Consider the following 22,758-nt stretch of genomic DNA (forward strand, 5'->3'; position numbering starts at 1 on the left):
TTTCCGCATTGCCTTTACCAACACTACATGGAAATCTATTAATTCACTTGAGGGGGCAATTTCGCTTGAGATGTAATATTAATTGCATTTCCGCTTAGATTATGGCATGACCAAAATATTCAGCACCACAATACCGATCAGATGCATTCCGTTACGTATCGCAAACGACAAATTAACAATAACTAATTGGAAGCTAATGACCAATAGAAGCTGTCACCAACAGCCCTATATAACATACACCCAAAATATACATACACATACATTGATGTATATATATGTATATATATATAGAAAAGAGGAGCCGCAAGTGCACAGATACTTTTGGCAGGGCGCCCACGAGGCGACCATTTCTCTAGCCAAACATTGCCAAATATGGAAATAGCATATACACTACAGGCGTACATATGTATTTTGGCATAATTAGCAGCCAAGCTGTAGGCGCCCAAATACAAACAAGCCAAGGCTTAAGCTAATAAGAAAACAAGCTGGAATTCAGAAACTTTTGGATACCCTAGCTTGATCGTTGATAAGCTAACTGATTAGATGAATACACTACAGTAATACTCATTAGGAACTTCCAATTAAAATAGTTATCGTATAAAACACTATTTAGATCAGAGAATAAAAGATGCATTTACCAACACTACAGCATAGTGTTACTTTTTGGAATAGAGGGGGCACTTGTAATCCGCTCTAAAAATGGTTTTATAATATTTATTTTACTTTGTCTTAAATTATTATTTAAATTTAATAAAAGGCGTTCGTTTTGTTTTCACCTCTTAACCAACACTGCATTTGACTCAGTGTATTTCGTTATTAACACTAATACGCACAACCATGTCAGGGTTCAAATTGTTTTATTTCATCAACATGTTTTTTAATTTGAATAGCTTTAAGATACAAACGTTTAAAACAAAAGTTAATTATTGTAAGTTAAAGCTTGACAGAATATATATTATATTATAATATACCCGAAATTTAACTACTTTTTAATTGAACTAAAGTTAAAGCGCCCAGACTCTAACACTTTTTTTAATTTTTAAAGCACTTATATGCCGAACGGCAAGCGATATGAAAGTCTTAGCATGCCCTCGGTCTGGCAGGGCAAGCAATGTACTCTACAGCATATTGACGGGCATATGTGAGAATGTGTGTGCGTATGTGTGCGAGCTCAGGCTGGCATACAGATTTGGCGACACGTCCTCAGGCAGACATAAACATGCTCGGCGCAAATGTGTGAAGTCATTTTCGAGTGAGGGATGACTCGCTGGGAGTGGGGAGTGTGGAGCGGAGAGCGGAGAGCCTAGAGAGGCGGCACGAGAAGGCAATTAGAAAATGATTAAGAACAATTTGCGTATGATTAAAAATGGCGCACGCGTATTTCCAGACAACATCATTGAGCTGACAGTCGAGACGGTACAGTGAAACCAGCCCAAAGACAACACGCATAATTGTCATACCAAATAAAACAAATGAATCATGTAAATCATAAATAAAGCTGTTGCCTACTTTGGTGCGTGCCAAGTGAATTGTGAATTGTGAATTGTGAATTGTCGTTTGTGGCACAGACTGTTGCCACACTTAAGACCCGTTGCACAAGTTGCGTCAAGTGGCAGCAGCCACTGATGCGCAGCCGAGTGCCAAGACAGTTTGAATATAGTTAGTTACACAAGGCGCCCAGCCTTTTTACTGTTACGCTGTTGCACATACATATGCATACAAATACCTATGTGTCTGTGGCTGTGTGCGTGTGTGTTTGTGTGCGTGTTGTCTCTGGCTGTGCACGCGCCATTTTGTCGAGTGACAGCCATTGGCGTCGCCGTCGCATCAGTTGTAGTTGTAGTTGCCTAATGGCTGCTTTGCGTCTTAACTGTGGGGCGAGCCGTAGAACGTGTTGGCGGCGCGGGAGGGGTAGCTAGACAGCCCTGAGGTATTTAGGGGCTGCTGCAAGTTTGCTTGGATATATATTTAATGCAGTTGCTGTCGCCGTCACGACTGCAAACGTTGGTCACTGCTTAAAGATGTCTCTGTGGTTACCCTTGAAGCGGTTCTGGGACTTCAAGTGATATTTATTTATTTATGAGCTTCAATCTTGTAAACTAACCCAAATATGTGTGCAGCAGCTGACTCAAGCACGGCATCGATACAACTGACTTTTCTTAATAAATAATTCATGTTAGATTGCATGGCTTTGATTTGCCGTTGCAGCCAACGGCAATCAACATAAAGCATAAGAGTACGCGCGGAAAGTGTATTATAATATTTGAGTTGCGTATGTAACAGGCAGCGGAAGACATCTCTCGGATCTTTTTTGTTTCTATTAACTCAAGGATCTCAGAGCTTGTTGTATGTGGATTTTTATATGGAAACCTAGTACATATTTTTTTAGAATACTTTTGGTATTTCCCTTTTATCTAATACATGCCTCTAAAGAATATATATGTCTATAGAATATTCATGCTTTTATATTCATTTTTGATTTTCGATACTTTACGGAAATTTTCTGTACATGCTTATTGCATCCGAAGCTTTGTCGATTGAGCCTTACCTCTAACTATCTATTCATTTTAAGAAACGAACTTAAGGAGCTCAGACCTTATTATCAAATTAAATTAAGAATGTGTGTCTTAGAATACTACATAAAGATAAGAGTGAATCAAAAGTGAATCTTCGAACCAATGAATTACTTTAAAATCTGAATTATTGTCAAACTTTTTTTCCTTTATATTCAATATTGATCACATAAAGTTAGCCGAAAGCTTAGTCAATTGAGTCTTACCTATTTGTGTAGAAACGAACTTTAGGAACTGAGAACTTATAAGAGCCAGAGCTAAATATAGATAGGAGTGTAGGTTATTTATGTTTACCTGCACACGCTTTCGCTCAAAGAGCTTAAAACGAACTTCTACAATATTCAGATGCTATATAGAGCTTATCTGTTCGATTAAATGGGTATCTCTTTGTCAACTACTCCCACTCCCACTGTCTCTCTCTCCCTCACTCTCTCTCTCTCTCGCTCTCTATCTATTCTTTTTTATCTCTAAATGCTGATTGCACAAACATGGCAAATGCACCGCATCCTGTGCGGCATCCTGCCACACGCACATACCCCTCAGCACACCCTCTAACCCCGCTAGCCCGTGCACATTTGCACATGGATTGCCAGGAGAATTCCGTACAGAACAATAAGTAAAAATCAAATTCGAACGCCAGCGGCAACGCAGAGCTCACAACTCTGAATTTATGGCCAATGTTGCATTTTGGCCAACCAATTGAGTTGTTAATAAATTTGCGCACCGCATTCGCGGCCGTTTGCTGGGGCAGAAGCCCTTCGATTGTTGGCTCAGCTCTTGTAGCAAAAATCAATTTTAGTTCGTCGATCACATACAATTTTCATACACACATTCCGCACGTTTTACGCCCCCGCAACTCCGCACTGCTCCCCCGCATATTGTTTCTGTTTTACACCAATTTCTGGCCAGTTGTTCTTTATTCCGCACGTTTTGTTATTGTTGCCAACATTTTATTTTATGCAATTTTTTGCCGTTTGCTTTTTTTCTCGTCTAGCTTTCGTTAAGCTCTAAAATGTACACCAAACATTTTGTTAACAATAACGTCGAGGGGTCAGCACAAATTGTTTGCCCAGCGGCTTAGTCTGGCAGACAGATGCTCTTTGTCTAAGAACACTTTGCCTCAAATCTAACTAAATTGTTTTTGTATGAAATTGGTTTTCAAATTACTTTGTTATGTTATGCATTTCAAATGGAGCTCCAAAAATAGCCCAAGACAGCAATTAAATATTCATTATTTTAGCTGCAACAGTTGTGTTCGGGTTCAACACGTGAAGATACAATATTTTACTCAATTTATTTGATTGAAATAAATGCAAATATTTACAAACGTTTCATATAATCTACAGAGTTTTATTTGCCCATTTATTGCTTAATATTTGTGCATTTTTCAACATCTTTCATGTCTTTTTGCCACAATTTGTTGCATAATTCTTTCCGTTTAAAACATTTTCTTTGCGACAGCCACGTTACGTAAGATATAATAATTTAAATGATTTATTATGTTGATAAAACATTTATATTTATTTATTTCATCTAGCATTTTATTTGCCATATTATTGTTTAGCTTAAAATTATTTATGAATTTCTTAAAAATCGTTAGAAAAAATACGTCTATAATTGGCTACAATTTGTGTCTAAGTTTTTCTTATAGAACTTCTATCCGCAATTCCGCATAGAACAATCCCTTCCTATTTTGATACGAATAGCAATTTTATTTCGTGTTTATTTCCAAAGTCCGATTTGTTATTGCCGCTAAAAATGCGGAATTGTGTTGCTTTATGCCAACATGCAATTTCTGGTGATTTTTGCATTTAATAAAAATCATTGGAAATCATTAAGAATAAGTGCGCAGCTAAAAATAACGAGCTGGCCAAATACCAAAAGGGTGAAAAAAAAACCAGAGCACAGCCAACTATACACTAGCAACAAATTTGTAAATTTGTAAACTATGAATAAGTTAAAACAAAAAATTGCTTCGCACAGCAAGCCAGATTATGCCAATAAACCGCGGGGGGGGGAGGCGGTGCGGTGCGGTGCGGCAGATTTTGTGTGTATAGACAAGCTGCATGCCTAAGTGCCGATGCCGTTGGCAAGGGCAAAAAAAAATTGTATAAAAGAAATGGGAGAAAAAAAAATGTTGTTTACCTTTTCGCGGCATTCGCGGCGACAAAATGAAATCAAAACACGCGCCATTCGCTTAGTTCAAACACCTCGGGCAGCTCCTCAAGTTGTTGTTGTTGTTATGACCTTAGAGCACAAAGTTGCCAGCTTTGACGCACAGCTTGCCACGGCCCTGTCTCCTCCCCTGCCACCCCCCCCCCCTCCCTCCCTGCCTCATTGCCCGGTGTTATGCTAAATTTAAAGCATGTTGCGGCTGAGATTAGAATAAAGATGGGGCGCGTGTTGCGACTGGCTGTGCGACATGTTCGCTGTTGCGACTGGGGTCCGCACCCCTGCTACAAACACACACACGCAAACACGCACACACACACACACACACACGCACGTCTACAATCTAGCATCTGGCGTGGCATATCACACGCGTGCGCGCTTTAATTAGCTGCTGGGCGCAGGCGGGTACTTTTGTCTTGCGCGGGGGGTGCAGGCCCTGTGTTGCTTGCACATGTCAAATGCATTTCGTGGGCAAGTAATGTGTCAAACACACACACACACACACACACACACACACACACACACGCACAGCGAGTGTGTTTACTTTAGCTGTCCGCCCCATAGTGGCCCCAGCAATTTGTTGCTCTTGTTGTTGTTGTTATGTTTAGATTTTGCCGTTTCGGATTGTCGAAATGCTTAGCCAAATGTTGATAATTTGAAATTGCTCATTGCCGCAGATACGCATGCAAATCGAATGGCCCCAACACGGACCACAAATCAAACACAATTGCCCAAATGCCAAGTTCAAAATAACGCAAACATTCGCTGATCCGAGCAACTAGCTCCAAATTCTGCTTACAGATGTTTACAAAATACATTCAGTCGCATGGCAGAGAATTTGTATGTGCTAGATATAACAAACTTAAATGATGTCTAAGTATATGCAATTATTAACTATGTATTTCTTATTATGCATTTATTAAATAAACATTATGATAACAAAAAATCGCTAAGATTAATATATCATGTTTATTTGTTTGAATAAGTGTTTTAATTGTTTTTTCTTTGTTTACACTAGTTAGTTAGAAATTATGATAACATTTATAAAAAGCTTCTATGAGCCAAGACTTATATGAGAATAATGATTTTATTGCAATCTACAAAAATTTGTAAAGTGTTTTGCTTCTCATCTGGGTCTTCATATATATATATATTTTGTAGCAGAAAACAACCAATACATACATTTGTTAAGTAGTGTTGTAAATCTTCCCGAAAAAGAAAAGTGCTATGTAGTGTCAAAAATCGAACTGTTTATTTAAATATATAATTTTTTTAACACACTTTCTCTCAGGTTTCTGCGCTTCGTCATCTTTACTACACTCACATTTGAACGCTACTAAATCATTTGCACTTTTCAACACTGTTTCTCTTTGCTAACTATCGATAGATGCCAGTCACATCTCTAATCCGAATGGCTCATCAATGTCTGCTTGCTGCCTGTCCCGATGATGGAGGATTGTGGCGCAAATTAAATTTTTGCCGGGCAACCAGCTGCTAGCAAGCAACTGCTGCAGTTTCCATTGCCAAAGCCACAACCCAACCGACCGCCCCACCGCCCGCCCGCCTGTCACAACCACAACAGACACAAACAGAAAGCATTGACCACACACACACAAGCACACCAACACACACTCCAACACACATGACTCGCACTGCCGTAAGAATCTGAACTCAGCTTGATGTCTGCAAATGCATTTCATAGGTTTTTGGGTGTTCGAAAATGTCAGTTGAATCCCGAAAGCTAATGCATTTATCAAAATATTTTTGGTTGTGCACAAAAGGTGTGGCATTTGTGCATAAGTTAGTTATTGATGGCAGCCAAATGAATATCATTCGAGTGCATTCGAACAGCTCAAATCTGGCTCATGAGTGCCAAACATCCATTTCCAATCAACAATAGCTTCATCTACAGCAGATAATCAGCTCTCACACACGCACACTCACCCACACACACAGGCCAGAAATTTTTTTCTTTTTTTTTGATAACATTTTGTCCTTAACGGCAGACAGACGCAAAAAAAATGGAGGCTTCCCAAAGCCCGTCCGGATCGCATTGTAAAGCAGCCAAAATCAGAAACAGAATCAGAAATCAGAAATCGCAGCCGGATTCGGAGTTGCCGCTGTTGCAGTTTTGGCTTTGCCACAGCGTAGGTTAAATTGTCCATGAAGGATTTATTTGCTGGAAATGATGATTTATAAGTTCAGCAGCCAGTTGCATTTACAGCCAACACACACACACACACACACAAACACGCACACACTCGCACACACATACGCATCAAATCAGTCGAGTCTCTGTCCCGCTTTCTTTCTTTTTCTCTCTCTATCTCCCTCTCCCTCTCTCCGGCTTGGCGGATGCCTTTGGGCCAATTTCTTTTATTGTTTCTGGCCATTGACCTCGTTTCTGCAGTGGGTCACAGTTCAACACGACGGTGATGCTGCCGCTCTTCTCCTCCTTCCTCTTCTTCGCCAGAAATGGCTCAAGAAAAATGACTGGCATAAAACCAAAATTGAATTGAATTACGTTATGCTTTTAGCTGCAGGTGAAGATATCTCGATTTCATATACGCATTACTGAAAACTAAGCAAAAACTAGCTCCGAATGCGGCTGCCTCCTGTGGCACCTTCATAAATACCAGACAAAATCATTTTACCAGACTGCTAGAAGCCATCGGAAAATGCTGTGAAAGCCATTCCGACAATTTATTGAGCGATGTTGCAGCAAAATTATCGAAATGGAGAAATATATTAAGGTACTGAAAGAATGTGAAAAGGTTTGAACTTTTTCAGGCCGTGCTGAAGTTTTGAGCTTACAATTTCCATTATTCAAGCTGTTGAATAAAGTTAACTCAAACTTCAAGCTATAATGAAAATATATAACGATTCTACAAAATCTTCAAAAATTCAATTCCATAGATTTTAAATCGCCCCTGTTGTTAAATAATGGAACTAACGACTTTTCAAAACTTTTCCAAAAATTCAAACCAACAGGAAAATAGCTAAAAGCTTAAAGCACACAAGCAACTGCGTCTACAAATATCTTTAGCTTTTTTTGAGAACTTATAAGTTTGGCATTCCGAGCAAGCTTTCGTAGAGCTTTTACTTCAACTTAAATAACTTTTATCCATTATCCTGCAGTGAAAAACTTAAAATCGGATAACTTTATTTTGACACATTATTTTCAGGCTTAAAGCTTACTAGCTGCAAAAGCTAGTTTGGGTTCATAACTCTGCTAACAACAGTTTTCCCCTTATTAAATAGTTTTGACCTTAGAGATTTCCAAAAAAAGTATATTTCAAAAGCTGTGATACAATTGCTCCAGTACAGAAACCACATTTGAAAAAGTATTATCTTTCTTATGCACATACATTTATCATAAAAATAAGAGTCAAAAACAATTTAAAACAAATGTTCAATCGTATATAATTTTTAATTAAATAAATAGTTTAAAAGATAATGTGCGATCTGAAAATAAAAATTAATATACCAATCTATTAAATTGTTTATTGTATATTCTTTTTCACTGCGTACACAATTTATTTTTGTCTTTGCCTTTTCACAGCATGCTATATTTTTGTAAAATAAATATATATATATTAAATTTTGTTTATACTTTATTACAAAGTGCCCACTGTCACAGTGAACATTTCGAAAAAAGGGGCACCAGGCTCCAAATAACCCTGCTTTTGAACATAGAATAGTACCACTTAGTCCCTCATTTCTCCTCCGATAGCAAACTGGGAATTTTTCTTTTGCATTGCCCCACAGCAGCCGACGCTCGACAGAGTACACTGCGCTCGCCGCCGAAGCTAAACTGTAGTTTGCTCAACGGCCGTTTGGCGCTGTTGTGCACTATATTCGAACTCGACTGCTTCGTGTGCTTCGTGGCCAACGGTATATGCCCGAAACGGGCTGAAACGAAGGACTGAAATGTGCCAGCGCCCGTTTCTGGCCGCTTGAAGTGGCGATTTTTCGTGTCAGTTCACGTTCGATATTTGTGTTGTTTGGTCGCGGCAAACGGGGCGCACGAATCGCAGCAGCAGCGCAACGGAATCGAGCGACGCGTCGCGGTTTTAAATATATTCACAACAATGGGTGCGCGTGTGTGTGTGTATCGGCGTGCGTGTATGGACATTGGGCCAAAGCGATTCCAGTTGTTGCATTAACCAAAAACAACGCCCAAATAAATATATATTTAAATTTGACCACAGAGAAAAAATAAAAACAACAACAGGCGGAAATCAACAGCAGCCGCAGCCAAGTTTAAGTGTTTGGCGAGTGTGCGAGTGTGTGTGTGTGTGTGTGCTAGCGTGTGTGCGGTTTTTTGTGTAGCATACGTCACAGGCGCCAATAAGTCCCAACTTGCAAAAGGCGCTGCCTACTTCCAGGCGGCCGCACAAATATAAATAAAATTTAAAGCCCGAAAAGAAGAATAAATAAAAGCACCAAAAAAATACAAATGAAAATTTAGCAAAAATTAAATGCTTTGTGTTAAGCGTGTTAAATCCAAGTGCTTTGCTAAACAGTGTCGAAAAAGAAATAAATAACTAGCATACCGAACACATTCCAACATAGAAAACAGTGCTGCACAACGGAGGACAGCCAGGATTCGGCACTTAAACACGTCTATAAAACGGTAATTGAGTCATAAATCATTCATAATTAAATTGTGGCTCGCTTTGTGTGCCGCTCACTTCGCCACGCGGCATTTAACTTGAAAGAGATTTACAATTTAAGTTTTCAATTTTGGCCATTCGACTGTTGGCTGGAAATTATGACCAGCTAATCTGTCATGCGGCAAGCCGAGCTGATTGATTTGCTGCAAGAACACCTGCTGCGGTGTTTATGGCCCACAATTTGTAGCTGGACGCTTGCCGCCAGTTCAGTTGTCAATAAGCACATTTGCCAAATTGGCAATATCTTGATGCCATTGTTATTGTTCGCTGTCATATTTTTGGGGCCATTTGGTGCATTGTTGACAGCGGCAACAGCACAATTAGCCCACAAGTCGCTCTCTGACCCGATCTGGGTAGGAACTATGCCAATCTTTGGGCTTCGAGTGTTTTGTGCGCGTGCTTTTCGTGCTATTGTTTTTTCTTTTTTTTTTTACATCCAGCCTTCAGTTTGCTGCTTGACATGCTATTTATTTGGGCCAGCGATTGTGATATTTATAGAAATTGGCTGTGATTCTTCAAGTAACACAAGTAACAATAGTCCTCATTGTCGCTTGAAGTTGCACTCAAAATTGATTAATTGGCAATGGAAAAGGACACTACAGACATTCAGTAGGAGAAGCCCAGAAATCTGAATTACAATAAAATGTTTTGTGTTAAATATTTCAGTTTTAGTAACTGATAACTTTTAAATATACTTTACAAAATCAGAAAGAATAAGAAATAAATAAATCTGAGTCTATATGCTTCACTTGCAAGCTTAGCAGGGAAATATTCCTCAGCATATACTCTATATATATATGTCCTGTATAAATATAGAATAAGAGATTAAAAGAAGTACGAACATTCTGTAGGAACATAATAAAGACTTGCATTATAAAAATATATTATTGAATAAAATGTCTCCGAAACGCCAAAAGCATATATAAATCTGCTTTTATGTATATCCTTTTGTTTATTTCTATACAAACTATGCACATCTGCTCAGTGAAATATATTTAAATATTTTATTTCAATTATATGTGCGGAAAATTATTTTAAGTATTTACAATGAAATATTTCAATATTTACAGATGAGATTAAAAATGCTGAATATTATCAGATAAGTTCTTTAGATATTCGCATATAAATATTTTAAATATTGAAAGGTCAAAATTTTTAATATGAACAGAGAAATAATATTCAGGTACAGAAAAATATTTTGAATATTTACAGATTAATATTTGATGAGACTAAAAATGCTGAATATTATCAGATAAGTTTTTTTAATATGAACAGAGAAAAATATTTTGAATATTTATCGAGTAGTATTTAAAATATAAGAGAATAGAAACTGTAAATATTAACAAATAAATAACTAAAGTATTTACATGTAAATATTTTGATTATTTCATGTAACAATTTAAGGCATTTACAAATAAATATTTCAAAAATTAAATATATTCACAGATAAATAATATTTTAATAATAAGCATAATAAAATATAATATGATATAATATTGAAAACATTTACAGATAAATACTTTGGCTTTGTAAGTCATATTCAAATATATTTTGTTCTGTTAATAATTATATTATACTGTCCCCAATGAAACATTATCAACACGGCCACAGCAGATCTCCTGCTTCAAGAGTCGTCATTTTCTAGTATTCTAGTGAATTTATTCGACGTGACGTACTCGACTTTTAATTAAATATTTATTTTTATGCGAAAATAATGTGTAGACATTAGCAGGCCAAGGGGTAGGGCAGCGGCAGTTGGGTTCACAGGATGTGGACCCCTCGGGTGATGACTATTGTAATTATTTGCCAGGGCGGAAGTGCTTAGTTCATGCATGGGAGACCTGCTGCCGCCTGCCGCCTGCTTAGTCGCTGTGATTAATAATGCTTAATTGCAAGTATTTGCGTGGCTAAAGAAACTGGCAAGTGGAGCCCGCAGCGAGGCTTTACCGTACGGCTGCGACTTGTACTTTTGATTGATTACAACATTTTGTCGCACTAATGCCGAGCGCAACAAGAGCGCGAACTAAGCCTCTTGATAAGTTTTGCGTATACTTAACTTAACACTAAAGATTAGTAGCGCTTAACGATTGATAGCCCAAGCGGCAGGGAATGCCAGAGAGGTGGCCGCCGTAGAGCGACGAGCACTGAGATTGGCGCTCAACTTGGAGGCATGCCCCAAGTCGAGGGCTAATCAACAATTAATGAGCAATTAATATGCAATTTGGGGGCGACATTTTGTGTGTGTGTAATCAAGTGTGCCTTAAATGCATTATTAAATACACGCAGACAACTATACTTGTGCCTGTCTGTCTGTGTGACTTTCTCATGCATTATGCATATGGAATAAATATCGATCATTTGATCAACTTCATAAATTAAATAACATAAAAAGGCCAGCAAACTTTAAATTATTATTCAGCCAAGCGTGCCTGCATAGATTTAATAAAATTAAATACTTTTAACTGAATTATTACGATACGTTTGCAGGCAAGATTAAATCTTATTTGCCTTGAACCACACACATCCACATATATATATATATATATATTTATATAGAAATTGTAAAATATTTCCATCAATTCAAATTGCATGTAAGGCATGTTATAATATTTTATGGCTCGCTTTCAAAAATAAGTTATCAAATTGGTTATGAAATGCGGCATAACGCAATTAATATTTATTTATTTACTATGCATTTTTCTGTGCATTTTGTATTCTGTGTCAACAATGTATTCATTTTTCCACACGCTCTGCAGCTAAAAATAAAATAAATAAATAAATGCATCAAATAAGTAGACGTGCTATATTAATTAAGTTTTAATATATAATAAACAAACTGGCGACAAAAAAACGTAATAAAAAGCAAATAAAATGTGCGAATTTTATATTGAATGAAAATAAAATTCCTACCACAAATATAAACACAAATGAAAGCCTATTGTGTTTTTGGTCAACACGCAAACAAATTAAAAAAAACATTTTCAACATTTTTCTGTAAAAAAATAAAAGTATAATCAAATAATAATTTTTTTTAGCTGCGGTTATGTCGGAGTCAATGATAGATGAAGATGGCAAAGCACGCGCCGCTAAGCTCTTAATAATGGCAATCATAAATCACGGCAATTGGCCTTGTCAAAAGGCGAATATAATGGCTAATGCCGAGGCAACACGCAGCACTTGTCGTTCAGTCCACGTGGATTTCTATCACAAAAAGAATTCGAGCACCAAAAAGTGGAGCACCAAAACAAAAATGTGTTGAGCAAAAACTGCGAAAAGTTTTCTCCTAAAAATATGGTTTGGCTATTAAAAATGAATTAGCTTTGAATTAATTAAGAACTGAACACAGGAATAATATAATTGAAATTAATTATTAAATTAAATTCACGCTCGTGTTATTAAAAACTAATTTATATCAATAAAATATTTAACAGAACAGCTAAAAAAAGAAAATTATTTTCAACTTTTGTTAGCTAAGAAAATAAAGTTTGCTAAATATGTTAAAATAATAGCAAAAAAGATTAAATGAAATGTTTCATCTGCGGCTAATTCCAACTCTAATCTTCCGTTCTTTTCTCGCATTGCTTCTCAAGCTAACTGGTTAAATGCTTAATAGAGAATTCCCTTGCCTCATTTCGCCATTTGGTTGCATCATTTCCGCTGCATATAAACAAACTGCCGCACGTGGCCCCATTAAGGTCCGCCGCGACAAATAAGGGCCAACAGTTGTGCATAATTAAATGAAAAGAAAAATGCGCCCATTTCAGCAAGTGCGACTGCAGCTCTGCAGGCTGTGCATTAATTCGATTGTATTTTCTTGTATTTTTTGTATTTGTTTATGGGGCAATTAGCAAACTTTTCTGGCTGGCTGCATAAAAAGCGTATAAAGTGTTGCATACATTACTGCACAAAAACCCAGCATAGCGCAAGGCTGTGTGTGGGTGTGTGTGTGCGAGTGTGTGTGTAAAGTGCATGCTGCTTGTGCCATGTAATTGAATATTAATCATACGCCAGCGACGACCATAACTCATACGACACGTTGGCCCCGGCAGGTAACGAGACTCGTTCAATGCCATAAAGAACTGCACAATAAAACGAACGAAAAAAAAAATGGGAATTGATGCTCAATACTTGTTGTGTGTGTGTGTGTATCTGTGTATGTGCCTGCCACATTTATGTGTGCAACAGCAAACGCTTAAAAAACAAGCAGCAACAACAACAATGACAACTGTTCGTGTCACAGTGTCTGTTGGAAAGGCACATACACAAAGCGAGAGCCATAAATAAATTTGCTCATATTTCAGCACATGAGGAATAATTAAATTCGTTTATATTGCACATGGGAGCTGCTAACCATGCCCTCCACTTCCACTCTTCCAAAGTCGTTTAAAGGAGCATTTCGCTTTTTTGTTTGCGTTGTTTTTGCGCTGTTGACATTTATAATGGAAATGAATGCTGATGCTGCAGCTGCCATGCCCACGCCACTATTTTTTTTGCTGCCGCCCAATTAATTGTTTTTTGCTGCAGCCCAAAAAATGTTTTGCAGTTAAGGCACAAATTATTACACCGCACAGCAGAGTCGAGATTGTCAAGTTTATGGCACGGTTATTTTACTTCTTTTTTTTTTCTTTTTTTGGGGAGGGCATTTACAATATTGGAAATTAATTAAGGTCCCATTTGTGCGCTGCGCAGCGCTAATTTCAATAACTTTTAATGGCTTTTAATATTAATATATGGATACAGCCGGTTCATATTTTTTGACAAAGAGTTTATCGACGAGCGGCCATAAATATTCGTTAAATTCTTTTGTTATGCACAGTTTTCAAGGTCTGCATTTAATTATTATAAATAAATCAAATATGTTTGGCAGAAATATAGTTTGACACTTAAATTTTAAATATATTACAAAAATCACACTTTTTCTTCTTGTTGTGAGAACATATTCAAATAACTTTATTAACCCTTAAAAAATATTCAAATTTTATTTATATTTTTTTTTCAAATAACTTTTATTCAAAGTCTTTGTAATTTAACCCATTTACCCATAGCACTCGATAAAGATTAAATTTTAATTGCCTTTGAAATGATTTTTATTTTTGATTTTCATTTTAATCTCTTTTTTTAATATTTTACCAGCTGATTAATGGTTTGAATTTGGCGGCTGAAATCAGTGAAGCAAATTAAAGCGCTGCATTAAGGACGAATTGAATGCCTTGTAATTGAGCGCCATTGCCATTGGTCCGCAGAGCTGGAGCTGCCTGGGACTGCCAGGACATTCGGTCATAAATTTCATTGCGGCTGCCGTTAAATGAGCAGCCTTTCTTCTACTGCCTCTGCTGCTCGTTTGATTAAATTAAAAAACCGCGCAAACACATGATAAATGCTTTATTGTGAATTGTAAATATAAATGCGACTGTGCTTTGGCTCTGACAATTATCATCTCTTTTTTTTCGCTCTTTAATTATAATATAAACAGCATACAAGCAGGCACATATTGATTTAAATGCTACTGCAAATTTAATTTTCAGACGTCACATCATTACGCATACGCCGCGTGTGTCAAAGTTTAAAATTTCCTTCACAATTACTTTTTTTTTTGACAAGTTATCGTGTCGCTTGCGCCGCGATGTGACAATAAAGCCGCCAAGCCCTCGACATCTCAGCATAAGTCACCAAGGAATCATAAAGTATCAATGCCGAAGCTTTGTCAGCTTCAATTTGCAACGTAACAAAATATAAAACATTAAATGTGCTTGACAGCTGTAAATAATAGGTTCGGGAATTCCCCAAGCAACGCACAATTTCGAATAGGTATTATAGCTAAAGTATGCATTTGTGAATATATGTATTATATATACATATACTAATAATTTACTGTGGTAAAAAGTATCTATGGGAACTATCAGACGAACGGTTTCCATGGTGAAACATTTTTCTAAAATAATTCCATATGCAAAAATTCCCACACAAAAATTAATTTGCCTTTGAAATATGCGTGCCCTGCTTGCCTACAACAATTCCTTTAAGTGTAGCATTTGGTTTTACTTCCTCTTAGCTGATTTGCAAAAGACGCACACACTCACACACCGGGACACACACACACACACACACACACTCGCACGCAGTCGCACACTTAGACACTAGCAAGATGTCGCGTCCTTTGGCACTCATAAAGGCTTTAACCGTGCGACACTTGTCTCCGTGTGAAAGAAACAACAAGGATAACACGCTTGTGTGCCTGCCGAGCATTTGTTCTTTATAACCAACCCCCCTACCTCCGTTTCCTTTAATTCCCAGCCCCCTGCCTGCACAGACATGCTGTTTAAGAATTTACATTTTGAAAATGTCTTCAAGTGCTTGCAGCACCTTCGGTGGCAACTGTGGAGCTGAGCCCTAAGTGACTTTGTGACGAGTTAATATACAAATATTAAAATTCTGCCAATGCGAAAGACAACTTCGAGGGTTTGCTTTAATTATGTGACTTGCTGGAAATATGACGTTCGACTTGATGAGCTTTTTGCCCCGGGACAAAAGAGTCGCATTTGCAAAAAATTAGTTAATTATGCTAAATTATGTTGTTGTTTGATACGAAAGTGATTCAAATGAAAATATATTCAAATTATAATTCATATATGTACGTTTTCTTATTGAAATCAAGTGTTCTCTTAATAATAGGAAGATATATATGCAAATAAGAATTCATATTAATTATTTATTTCTTAAATGTAGCTAGCTGTAGCCAACATTTGTTTGCCACATGCTAAACTCAGTGACTGTGACTAAAATCAGGAAGCACATGATGGGCGGCCACGCCCATGGCGCCCACCAAATGGCGCGTCAAGCTGGCCGGGAAGGGCTTGCTTGGCTTATTTATGGGCTCAGTCAAGTAGTAGACTCAGCCGCACTTTCGCTTTCGCTGCCACTTGTGTGCCGCACATTGTGGCAACAACAATAAAAGCGATGACGACTGATGATATGCATGTGTAGCAGCAGCCAGGAGATTGCTCAAGATAAATAATCAGAGAGGAAGACTGAGTAGGGCAACGCTGCTCAATGGCCATGGCCAAAGCGACGGCACAATGGAAACACTTGATTTATGTTTATTATGTTGGCCTGTCAATATTACGGGCCAGCTCGAGCGCTGGCCAGCCTTTCGGCTGCTTTATTAAAAGACAATGGCGTTGACAGCAAAGAAATATGGCCATGTTTCGGAATGCCAAATGGCAATTAAAACCAAGCAACCCCACACCGAAATAACAAAAAGTGTGCACGCTCGCTGGCAGCTATTTAAGCCAGCTATGCGGTATTCATTTGTGCATTCAATCATGCATTCATTTATTCATGCGCTTTGCATATTCGAGTGCTGCGCCACGCTTTTGTCTGTGCGACAACCTTGAAATGCATGACTTTTTTGTTGCTTTCCAAGCGTGCCCCTTGCCGGGCTGTGATTAATTGAAAATAAACCCAGTCGACAACAATGAATGAGTCCATCATCATCATCATCATCATCATCATTATCATCATCATTATCAGCATCATCATTTGGGTATTCAGTAAAAAATATAGCAAGAACTGTTGCCAACTATTAATATCCATTTGTGTAATGCCAAACAATGCGACTGCACACACACACACACACACACACAAACACCCAAGGAAATAAAACTTTGCCGCCGCATGCGACAGTGCAAAACAGCGAACTCATGTGTGGCAATGATTTTCGGTCTGAATGGTTTTACTCGCATTGTTGCATTGTGGCAGACGAATTTCCATAATTACGAAAAAATAAAAAAAAAAACAAAGAAAAAGCGAATAAGAAAATTGTTCGCACAGACTCTCAAATAGAAGCCCAACCTTGAATGCGAGCTGGGGCCACAAATTTTAAAGCCGACTACGCGGCGTATGCGCAATTTTTATGCAAATACACGAACAATACACACAAACACACACAGAAGCACTCGCACACAGAGAACGGATCACCAAACAAAACCGAAACCATATCCGTATTCCGATGTTGCCCTTTTCTACAGCAACAGAGATTTTCCTTCTTTTTTTTGTTTCGTGCGGCTTTTCTCTTTATTGTTGACGGCGTCAGAGTGTGAAAATGCGAGCTTTAAATAAATTAAATGTAATATATATGGCTGGGTAAAAGGTCGGCGCTGAATATGGCACGCGCTGTGTGAAAGGCGTGACTTTCCATCTACTCGGAGAGTGTATTAAATCAGATTTGCCAGCTCTTAATATGCCGCCGGATGCAAGCGTAAATTTCAATCGAAACCTGTTTGAAATTAGATTGCAATCAATTAAGGAACTTATCAAAGATTTCGATATTGTTCGAAATTAAAATGAGCTTCAAATAATGGAAATCAAATGAAAGCCAAGAATACTTTTAATTGCATCTATTAAATATGATTCACATATTTGACCAAATTCTAATGATTTATCACAATTTCTACAATATTTGAAATTTTAAATTAGCCTTGTCCGTGTTGAGAATTGTGACAGAGCAGCTCGTCCGAGGCAACCGACTGACAACCAGCTGATGCTCATTGTCAAAAACGCATCAAGAGCCAACAATCAAAGGGTTGTGAACGGCGGTGGAGGAGAGGGGGGGGGGGGGGGGCGGGGACTCTGTAAACTGTGCTAATTTGTTTTTGCACTTGTTGTCCTTTGTGTTTGTGTGTCACGGTCAGCTGGCAGCAAAAAGCAAAGGACAGGCGAGCGTGCGAGACCCACAGAGAGCAGACGGCCTGTCAATCAAGCTAATCAAGCTATGGCCAAAAAGAAACAGTTGGAAAAACCAAAAGAAAAACAAGTAAATAGGAGAGGAAGGCACAACAAAAAAAAGACTGTTGCAACTGAATGTCTTCATTTGGCAGTCGCACACGCCGAGAAGAACAGAGCAGGGGAGTGAGGCAGATGAAAGAGGTGGTTGCACAGAGAGAATTGTCAGGCCCTTGGGTTTGTGCTATGAAAACAAAATTAATGTCAGCCGGCGACCCCTGACCCCCAACCATGCCTCCCGCCCGCACTTGACAGAAAGCGTGTAACAGCTTTCTTTCATCAAAGCGAGTTTAGTTTGTTTTTTTTTTTGCTCGGCCTTGTTAATGACAAACAATATGCATAGTTTTTGCAGCTGCCGCTGTTTCATCTGCCATTTTGTCTCACAAAATGGCCCAGCCGCGGGCCACGGGGCACATTCACAACATCAGGCGGCACTCTGCAGGCGCGCCAGCATGTTTCAAGACGCCTCCCGGCCACATCCCAACCATTTAATGGTGCGCAATAAAAAACGAAGCCAAAGCTGCAGACGGCGGCGGTGGCGGTGGCAACTCTGGCAACGGCAACTCTGGCAACAGCAGCTACATAAATAGGAAAACATTATAAACAAAATACGTCCGAGTGCGAGTCCGAGCTGAGTGTTGGGCTTGTTGTAACCCCATTGCCTAGTTGGCGTCCCCCGAACGGAAATGTCAACAAGAGCCAGACGAAGAAAGAGGCGGGGCAGCGGCAACGGGGGGTTCTTTGCAGCATGCTTCAATTTTTCCTATTTTTTTTTTATTTATTTTTTTTTATGGCACACATTATGCAAAATTTGCGTTGCGAGTTTTTATTGGCGTTACAAAAATGTTTTTAATACGCAATCGTCTGGAACCGTCGTGATAAGCCTGAATTCTATATACACATCTCGCTCTCTCTCTCTCTTTCTCCCTCTCCCTCTGACTCTCTGGCAATTTTATGGGCTCCGGGTTGTTTTTGTTGGTGCTGTGCACTATTTGATGTCGGCAAATTTATCGTTAAATTTGGGTCAGTCTGAGGCTGTTGATTGAGTTCTGCTTGGGCAGTGGCCACTTTTTCGGGCAGGGGGGGTGGGGAGGGGGCACGCCAACACAAATGAAGTTGTCGGCAGATCGGGAAAATGTTGGATATAAGGAAATACAAGTTCAAATTGTAAACATGCCCCAGCATATTTTCTCTGTGTGTGTGTGTGTGCTTAGCACGTGTTTGCTTCAAGTTGTTTTCATTTGTAAGGAAAAACGGAAAATAAAATAGGCAAATGTGTTGAACATTTTAGTAAAATGGGAAAAACAAGCGCACAGGCTTGTTGACTGCGAAAATGCTGTGAAATTAAGTGTGTAAAAATGTGCATAGAGAAAAGGCAGCTTCTATGAGCTGCCCTACAGACATTTAAAAATTTAAAACAAATATTATATATAAAAAATTTGTATGCAAACAAAGTATATATTTTGATTGTTAACTAGAGCTCTCTCTTATTTGCTATGAATGAAGCTTTAAAACATACCTAGTATTTCTTGAAACACTTCTTCAGCATTTCTTGAAATACATCCAAGTATTTTTCAAAAATTCAAAGCAAGAACTGGCTTATACTTTGTACCTAAGGATTTTGTTTATCAATATTTCTTTTCTCTAACAAAACTCTAGTCTAGTTGCACCAGCTTTTCAGCTTATGAAGGTTTTGAGAAACTCAACTGTGCATAAGATGTCGAATTCTTTCTGCAAAACTTCCATTTATACGACAGTCCACTCGACCATTTAATCTGCAAAGAAGAGTCTCGAATGTGAATCGAAAATGGGAAAACGTGCAAAAATACCTCGATAGATATAAATTCTTTTATGAGCTTCAAATAGTTGCAGTCACACCCAAGCATTGTCGCACATAGATAGACTCTAGAACTAGAAGACCTTAGCAATTTCTGCACACACACACACACACACACACACACACACACACACACACACATCTGTGCAAACAATAAACGCAATTAAATGCTGCATAGAACGTTTCGTTCTGTTGCTGCCGTTGGTTTATTTTACAGTAATTTCATTGCATTCAATTACATTTTGTGCAACAATAGAATCCTTGAACTCTTGCTTCTGCTACACTGTAGACGACTCTGTGGGCTGTGTGGCACTTGGGCTGACCCACTTGAGAAATTGTTGTGCGGCCCAGCACTTGAAAATGAGTCTCCAAGGAGCGCGGATGGCGTCACGAGTCCTTGTTGCTGCCAGCGCTGCGGCTGCTGCTGTTGTCCTTCCTCTGCGTCGTTTTATAATAATTGCAAGCGAGACCACCGAAAAAAATACACATATATATATATATAACATATATATAAATGCGACCCTTAACAACGGAATTTAAGGCCAACACAACTTTTGCCTTTCATATATTTGAGCTGCGGGTGGCAATTTGATAAACGTGGGCGTGCCCCGATGGGGCGTGTTTATGCCACATAGTAATTATGTAAGTGGTAAATTGAATGGGGCAAAGACTTTTGGGTTTTTGCTTTTACTCAAAATGTGTGTACCGTTTGCTGCTGACGGGTTCCTATTCCAACTTGTGCGCCAGAATTACTTAACTCAATAAAAAGCTGAATACATTTTCATTTCCCGCAATTATAACTGTAGAGAAAATTATAAAATATAAAATGATATGGGAATTGAAAAGACGAAATTAAGGAAATGGAAATACTTTCTAGTAATATTTCGATTACGTTTCTTTAAGCTAAAATAATAAAATTGGAAGAAAATTAAAGATGTTGGATAAACTAGATATAGTTACCTATTCAAAATATGTATATATTCAAAGTAATAATAACGTAAACTAAAAATAACAGTGACATGAAGGAAGTTTTCATGGTTATCAACGTAAGCTGACAGTCACAGGAGAGTTAGGGTCACATTTCCCTATTCTTAGCGCAGCTTCATTAATTCAGGATGTGTTCGGGGCTGTGGTCAGTGCGTGCAAGCATCTGCTGATAACAAGCGAGCACGATTTTCTGCCTGTGTGTGTACGTGTGTGTGTGTGTGTGTTAGTGTTTGTACTGGAAACACCCGCGGGGCAAGACCAGAACAGACGCTCGCCGACTAAAACAGACCGCACAGCACAGCAGGCGTTCGTGGGTTAGCACATGTAAAATGCCAAAAACTTTGAAAAGAAACCCAACCAGTGCGATAGAAATCAGCTTGAAAAATGAAAGCGAGCAAAGCAAACAATGAGCCGGAGCCGAGCCACACCCACCCAACGGCTACACACCGGGCGTATACTTGATGTTAGTTTTGCTCGGGCCCAAACATTTTACAGCATAAATTTTGACAGGCCGTGAGACACGGCAATTGCTTTGGGCCCAACAACAGGAAACAGGCAATAAAAAAGAAGAGTAGAAGACTTTACAGGACGGCAGCGAATAGATCGTAAGCCGTAACAAATGTTGAGCCATGCGTCACTCATACGCCACGTAGCACCAGGCTGCCAGGTGGGATGGCAGGTGACAGAGGTTAGAGGCACCTGCTGTGCGGCATGTCATGTGTGTGTGTGTGTGTGTACTTGAAATGAATGTCCTCTAGTCAAATTGACAATATGCAAGTGTGTGAGTGTGAGTGGGCTGCCCGGCTGGCAGAAAATTTCAATAAAAACAAATTGATTGTTTCGAAGGATTTGCGCTGCTAAAAGGAAATGTAGGTAAGCAGTCGACCAGGACCATGGCGTTGTATTTTTATCAGCAGCTTTATGCTAAGTGCCACCTCAAAGATTGGCAGTCGTGGGCGTCAAAATAACCACAGGCACAAGCCCGGCACGTAGCTCAGCTCAATGGCTGACACCCGGGCTGGCAAATGAGCAGGACGCCTCAGCTTGTTAGCTGCCAGGATTAATGCCAACTCATTTGACTGTGCCACTGACAGCTAGATATTGGCATGCCACGCCAAGTTGGTCCCCAGCTAGCTGCCTTTTACTTAGCCCAGGCACGCAGCAGCCGCCCATAAATACATCCGGCAAATGCGCTAGCCCGTTCGGGCCACTCACGCATGATTCCGATTCGGGCAACATCTACTTCTGGCTCTTTGCGTGGATTTATGTTTCGGTCTCCTTTGGGCCTTGGGCTTGCGGTCAAGCAGGCGGCTTGTTGACTTTGGCGCGCGCTCGCATAAAAAACATTAAAATCCCCTTTTATGGCCCACATAAAAGTCAATTCTGTTTCTATTCCTTGAGCCAAGGCGCCTCTTGGTTTTTGGCGCCAAAGGTGCGCCCCAAGCGCGCACAAATTATATTTGCCAGTGCATTAAAAAATCATGTCCTGCTTGAACATTTGTTCACTTCCTTTTTGTTAGCTGAACATCTTTGGTATAGCTTCGATTTAGGCTTTGAAATTTAATATTTAATGGCAACCCGAGAGATGAAATTTGCGACCGAGCAGCAGCTACGAGACCTGAGAGCCAATAAAAAGCCTGTGATTTAATGTGAAGATCACTTTGTAAGTGCTTAAAATGCTTTTTGAGTGATGTGACTAAATCAGAAAGATTAAGATAATAGATGAATATAT

General features: G+C 38.9%; 1 protein-coding gene and 1 long non-coding RNA gene across 2 annotated transcripts in view; both read left to right on the forward strand.

Moving 5' to 3' along the window:
• The first annotated feature begins 8,743 nt into the window (after window positions 1-8,743).
• Nlg3 (Neuroligin 3) overlaps window positions 8,744-22,758 on the forward strand; it is an 87,958-nt gene continuing 73,943 nt past the window's right edge. The window contains exon 1 of the mRNA XM_064694337.1: window positions 8,744-9,381. The gene's annotated coding sequence lies outside the window, so the exon portion shown is untranslated. The remainder of the gene's footprint in view (window positions 9,382-22,758) is intronic.
• LOC135435485 (uncharacterized) lies at window positions 20,995-21,871 on the forward strand. The gene is made up of 2 exons (XR_010437377.1): window positions 20,995-21,085; window positions 21,140-21,871. It is a non-coding gene; the product is annotated as an uncharacterized LOC135435485 (long non-coding RNA).

Source organism: Drosophila montana, unplaced genomic scaffold (assembly GCF_035044405.1).
Source record: "Drosophila montana isolate Dmon_TW-CO22-7 unplaced genomic scaffold, ASM3504440v1 contig_1505_1, whole genome shotgun sequence".
Lineage (NCBI taxonomy): Eukaryota > Metazoa > Arthropoda > Insecta > Diptera > Drosophilidae > Drosophila > Drosophila montana.